The sequence below is a fragment of the Haliotis rubra genome, unplaced genomic scaffold (genome assembly GCF_003918875.1).
Source record: "Haliotis rubra isolate DU_JTF1 unplaced genomic scaffold, ASM391887v1 Scf408, whole genome shotgun sequence".
NCBI classification, from domain to species: Eukaryota; Metazoa; Mollusca; class Gastropoda; order Lepetellida; family Haliotidae; genus Haliotis; species Haliotis rubra.
In genome coordinates, this window is record NW_025767089.1 from 236,382 (window position 1) to 243,497 (window position 7,116).

Sequence of the window (7,116 nt, forward strand, 5' to 3'; positions counted from 1 at the left end):
ACTTTTATCCTTTTCACAACAATTCATGAACGTTAGTGCATATCTAGTTTGAGTGATGTCAAAGATGCACTAAACATGCCAAAAAGTCTTGTAGCTTTTATTTTGTGGGAGTAAGCAGGTTAGAGTTACCTGCTCTTGCTTTAGAATCTGAAAAATATAAAAGTCAGACAGGGAAAAGATGTGGATGGGGACTGAATTGAAATATTTTGTTAGGCATATTGTGTCGTATGGGGGTTAAATTGTTTCACTCCATTACCTCATGGAAACTTGACACTCGTAAAATACAGAAGTTACTTTAAAAACGTATATCATGATGCATGTCATGACTTGACTGTATCATGTCTATCCTGGTGCTAATTGTTTAGTGTTGGAACTGTGTGAGATTCTCACTAAGATGGTGTTTACAATACATCAAGCTGAATACATCAAGATAGTCAGTGTCTAGTCAATACAGTGTGCTTTCAGTGTGAACTATTTCCATGACCTGTTCAGGGCTCTAATTTAGGAATGCATCCATTCAGTTTTATTTTGATGCCTTTGTTATTTTGCTTGATTTGTTTGCCACAAGTATTTGCTTCAGGGCTGCTTTAGCAGGTTGTTTCAAGAGTTGTTTGAGGAAATATCACTTTACATCAATTTTGTTTCACCTCTTTTTACGATTACCAGACTATCCTTTAAACAAGAAACATAATTGATGATGCTTTGATAAATATGTGTACAACTGTCTTGAAGTTGGTTAAGAAGTGTCCAGTTCTGTCATGCCATGCTTTCCATATGTATATATTCTGCAAATATATCTTTTGATATATACCAAAAGAAATTGGTGATTTACAAATTAAAATGTTGACTTGTAACAGGTGTCTATACTCTACCGATGTCACGCATAATAACAAGTGTCCAGTTCTGTCATGCCATGCTTTCCATATGTATATATTCTGCAAATATATCTTTTGATATATACCAAAAGAAATTGGTGATTTACAAATTAAAATGTTGACTTGTAACAGGTGTCTATACTCTACCGATGTCACGTACACAACTCCGCATAGATTTGTACAGATGTATTGGCATGTTGCTTCATGTGCTTATTTCCGAATTATTTTTATACAAAATGTTGCTTTTTGTGAAGAGCACAGGTAGCTTGTTTTATACACAGAGAGATTATGGGTGCACCTTCATAATGTCAAACATTGTCTTCTCTCTGGTGTCCAAATCAGGCAAGGAGTAACAGGATTCCCATGGGAGCACAGTTAAGCCTGAATTAAACACCAGTAAAGCTTACATTCAGCACTAGCAAGGCTTGAATTAGGGACAAGAGATGCTAGTACAAGCCAGTGAAGCTTGCGTTTAGCATTAGAAAGGCTTGTATTTAGTGCAAAAAGGTCTGTATTTAGCAGTAGTAAAAAAAGGTTTGTACTACCAACTTTAAGGCTGGTACATTAGTAAGGCTGAATTTAGTACTGGTAATGTTACTACTGCCACTGGTAAGGTTTGGTTCTAGCACTAGTTAGGATGCTCGGTAATCGGCTCCATGGGAATACCAGTAGAATATTGTCGGTCCCCTTCAAGGACTGGTCATTAACGGCAGCAGGATACCCACATGTGTCCTGAAATGCTATACCTGTGTCAGTGTGGTTTGGGCACATGGGTAGCCATGTTGTCAAAGGCACCAATTTGTTGTAAAGAGTTGCCTCCCTTTGGCATGCCAGGAACCTGTGACCATGGTTCCTCAAATGCTTGCCCTGTCCTTGTGTGGTTTGGGGGCATGAGTGTCCAGGTTGTCCAATTCTTCATTTTGTTGTGAAGAGTTACTTCCCTTAGGCGTGCCAGGAACCTATGACCATGGGTTTGAATCACTGATTTGTTCTTATTTTGTTCCATGGTGTTAGAACCTCAACTCACAGTTTCAATGTCATGGATAAAAATACTGACTCTAATTATACCCCTTGCTTAACCAACCAGCAAAACCATCCCTGGATATGTCTTGATATATCAGGCCTATGACAATCCTCACACCCCAGTTAGAAATGACCAGCCTTGAAGTATTCCATAATGACTGTACTCCAGTGTTGTTGAGATGAGCCTGTTCTTGGAATGTCATCTAATGTGACACGCCCACTTCCTGATGATTTTAAGAGGAATTGTATCCCTGAGTTTTTAACACGACTGGGGGTGAATATTAAACGAATAAGCAATACGTTGTTGCTGCAGTTACAGAACCCCAATCTTTTACTGTACAATTGTTTTCATATATTTTCAAATGCTATACATATTTTTTTCATTATTAAAAATGATGAAATCTTGACATTGTCTGTTGTTTTGTAAGAATTCACCAGGATTGAGTTTGTAAGTAACTATTGCTTGCCTGAATTCCCTCCATGGACAGATCATCTGCATGGAGAACACAAGGTCAGTGGTTCAAACCCAGGCCACAAAACAGAAAAGAAATAATTAAAATATGGTACTTGTTGTTTCCATGCCTGGCTCTCAGCATTAAAAGGATAAAATAAAGACTGGGTTTGCTCAGAATATATGTGTCTGAGTTGAATATTTCATGTTAAACTGTAGTGTTGTATCTTGATAAGACTTAAAAACCAGTATGAGTTCAGACCAGTATAAGCAGTCAGGTACAGTTCCAGTTTTCCTCCATATTTAAGACCGCCTCCGTGGTGTAGTGGTTAGAGCGTCCGCCCAGAGAGCGGAAGATCGCGGGTTCGATCCCCAACCGCGTCATACCAAAAGACGTTAAAATATGATACTTGTTGGACCCTGCTTGGCGCTCAGCATTAATGGGTACAACAAAGACTGGTCGGCTCGGAGTCAGTATAATGTGTCTGAGTGGGGTATTCATGCTTCACTGCGGCATGGTATCTCAGTGGGCTAGCACTATAAAACCAGCTTTAGTCTGGGCTGGTACAAGCAGCCAGTGACACTAGCACTACACGCATGCACATCGTCATATGAGCAAAATATTCTCAAGCATGACGTTAAACCCAATTTCACCTCACCTCACCTCACCTCACCTATTTAACTGACACATCTTGATATAACTGGAACAGCCTTCAAAGCTGCATGAGGAGTAAGAAGTTTTCAAAAGTATACCTACAATTGTAAATTTTGAGTGTAATCAGAACTACAACAGTATTTTTTAAGCCTTGTACAATGTGACATGATCTACTTTCAAATAGAAACCATAAGTTCCTCTGTTTTCCTCCCAAAGTATACGGACATGCTCTGACATAATTGACTGACTGACTGATTGAAATACTGTTCATGCCAGTGTGGAACCATTGTGCCCATGTGGGAATCGAACTCCGAGATCAGCTCTTTACTCAAGATTTGGTAGAATGTTTCTCTTCCAGTTCTACTGCATCTAGATTTGGTAGAATGAGTTCTACTGAGTGAATATCCTGTGCAGTAGTCCACGTTGTCTTGGCTAAACATCTCCGCTTGCCAGTATTCATGTCTGGTTCAGACACATCACTGTCTGCCTGATCACCCATCCCTGATATTGTTTGTCTGCCATTTAATGCTGCATTCGATAATATTCTATTTAAAGGACAGCTGACTGTAAATATTCTCGCCTGGGTGCTGTTGTTAGACAACAGTCCAAGGCTCCTGGACAATATACACGCATCAGACAACAGGTTACAACAACAAATATATATCATAACCCACAATCTCAAGTGGGTATTATTGCCAGGGGTTTAGATCTTTGTCCTGACAAGGCAGGTGAGGTGAGGTGAAATTGGGAATAACGCCGTGCTTGAGAATATTTCGCTTATATGACGACGTGCATGCATGTGTATATGTATGTGCGGCTGCTTGTACTAGCCCAGACTGAAGCTGGTTTTATAGTGCTAGCCCACTGAGATACCATGCCGCAGTGAAGCATGAATACCCCACTCAGACACAGTATACTGACTCCGAGCCGACCAGTCATTGCTGTACCCATTAATGCCGAGCGCCAGGCAGGGACCAACAAGTACCATATTTTAACGTCTTTTGGTATGACGCGGTCGTGGATCGAACCCGCGACCTTCCGCTCTCCGGGCGGACGCTCTAACCACTACACCCGGACGCCCCTGACAAGGGAAGTTTGGTTTGTCACTCACTCACTCACTTACTCACTCACACATAAACAAGTGAAATATTTGTCAGTGTAAAGTTCAAGCTTATTTCACTTCAGCTTATTAACAAGAAAAGACACAGCCATTGTACTTTGTGATACACTTTAATTCACATACAGACTTTCAGCACAGATGCTTCACACAAATCACTTCCTCTACTTGAAACAGTGGAATGTATCAACATAATGAATATGGGAAGAGACAGAGCCCTAACACTGAATTGATGGAGAATCAGTATAATGGACATCAGTCAACTTTACAGCATAGCACAAACCGACAAGTACATCATTCAACAAAACTAAAGCCTTATCTTTTTTCAGTTGGTTTACAAACATTTTGTCCTGAAAGTAAATGTTTTGTGCTTCGGGAATAAATAAAAGGAGTTACAGTTTTCAGATTAGTACTGCTCCACATAAACCAAGAACTGGTACGTTCCCCAGTAACGAGAACCATATTAGAAGTACATGTATCCTGAAACACCACACTAGACACAATGCTTTTTTGTTAGTACAAAGATGTTATACACACATTATTCACAATTTCTTCCCAAAAGCAGGGATAAAATCTCGTACTTTTTTTCACTAATTTCAATCTGTCTCAAAACCATCTTAAAGATATATATATGGCCTAATCATAATGCCCACTTGTATCGCTTATACATTACAATCTCTCTCGCAACAAAACATATTCATTTCTGTTTAAATTATTGCAACCATCCCTATTTATGGTCTAGTGACAAGAGTATAAGCAATGCACACGTGTTAGTGTTTATTTAATGCCATAGTCAGATGGTGGTCTGCAGATAATAAAATCTACACTATCCAGTGCCTGACATGAGCATCAATCCACACAGATGTAATACAGTGAGATGCTGTCAACCATGTCGACGAGCCTGACCGCCAAATCCATTTTGTCACCTTGTATGACAAGAAGTGGTTGCTGGGGATGTGTATTCTCACCTGGATTCCCACAGGTGACGCATGACCTTAACACAACAGCAATACAGACTGTAGTTTCTTGAGTACAGACCACACCCATGCATTAGTCACATCCTCGCTGGGGGATGCAGTATTATTGAAAAAGATGTTTTGCAAGTATTATGCAGTCAAATATTAACTCATTTCAAGTGGAGTCATGGTATAACATCATATTTTGAAGTTTGCAAAGGGCAACACCCCTCTACCTTGCCTCTTTTTCAGAAAACATCACTATATCCAAGAAAGTACAGCATCTTAGACTGTCTACATAGCTTGTGGGTCTCATGAATGTTCGACCGCCTCCGTGGTGTAGTGGTTAGAGCGTCCGCTCGGGGAGCGGAAGGTCGCGGGTTCGATCCCCGACCGCGTCATACCAAAAGACGTTAAAATATGGTACTTGTTGGTCCTTGCCTGGCGCTCGGCATTAATGGGTACAACAAGGACTGGTCGGCTCGGGAGTCAGTATAATGTGTCTGAGTGGGGTATTCATGCTTCACTGCGGCATGGTATCTCAGTGGGCTAGCACTATAAAACCAGCTTAAGTCTGGGCTAGTACAAGCAGCCGCACATACACATACACACGCATGCACGTCGTCATATGAGCAAAATATTCTCAGGCACGACGTAAAACCCAATTTCACCTCACCTCATCTCACCTCACCTCATGAACACATACACTTACTGGCTGTTGTGCAACATCAAGCTGACGACCCATGATACAACTGAAATACTTTCAAACAGATGTTACACCAAAATATTTTTCAGTCATGTTATGGCGGAAACACTCACTCTTGTGTGTAACACTCACTCACGTCGAAAGAAGGGAGATAATTAGATGTGTTCACCCTAAACATTCAGGAACTGACATTTACACATCTATACACCGTTTCCAGATGAAGACTAACTCTAAAAGTAATGGTAGTTTGAAGATATTCATGCTGAGAAAGGGCAAGGCTCTTGTACTAAAGATGTCCTCAAATAATATTCAACAGAGAATGATACCTGCAAGTATCAGAACACAAACATTATTGTTTGCTGATATCATCTCTTATAAAATATGTGACGTTGCACTTTATAACTTTACATCAAAACCTTATCATGCCTTCTTTTATATGTACTGACTGACTGACTGACTGAGTTTAGTTTTACGCCGCTTTTAGCAATATTCCAGCAACATCACGGCGGGGGACACCGGAAATGGGCTTCACACATTGTACCCATGTGGGGATTCGAACCCGGGTCTTTGGCGTGACGAGCCAACGCTTTAACCACTAGGCTACCCCACCGCCCGTTTATATGTACTGCAGTTGTACCATAGTGAAGTCCATGTTGCGGCATGTGACTGTGGTATACACGCATCCCTCCAAGTTACGGGGGACTATGTACCCCCCTCCTTTTTCAACTACAAAATGCCTGAGTGTGACAATAAGAAGGTGTTTGTGGGGGAGGGGTGGTGTTTTTCAGGATTGTGCAGAGTACAGAACAAGGGGTGAACATTGTCTTCCTCTGACGGTACAAAGTGCGTAAATATTTGTTACCCTGAATATTATCCTCAGCAGCATCCCGATCACTTCACACTTTCCTCCTACAATCTGTCATGATGCAACTGAAATAATTTGAAATAATGTTGACAGCGGTGCAGGTAACTCTTAACAGCCCTTGCACATGCTCCTCGCCAAACCACATGAAGTGTCATAAAATCTACCATAGCCTTGGCCAAACATTCCGATTTCCAAAATGTGTGCGTGTTGCACTAGAAGTGAGTTGGCTAGATAAGGCCTAGTAGTGAGTATGGGTAGAGCACTGCTAAGAAGTGCAGACGTAATATAACAATGTTCCAAATAGCTGTCTGCTGAAGGCCCAAGACAGGTAAACTTCGGGTCAGGCGTAAAAGGATTAAAAGTTTCTCAACCAGCGGACAGGTTAATATTTGAACAATTATACCTCTAGACTTTACCCTCAGTGACACTGTCATGAGTTTATTTGTGAACTTGATGTGGGACCAAGGT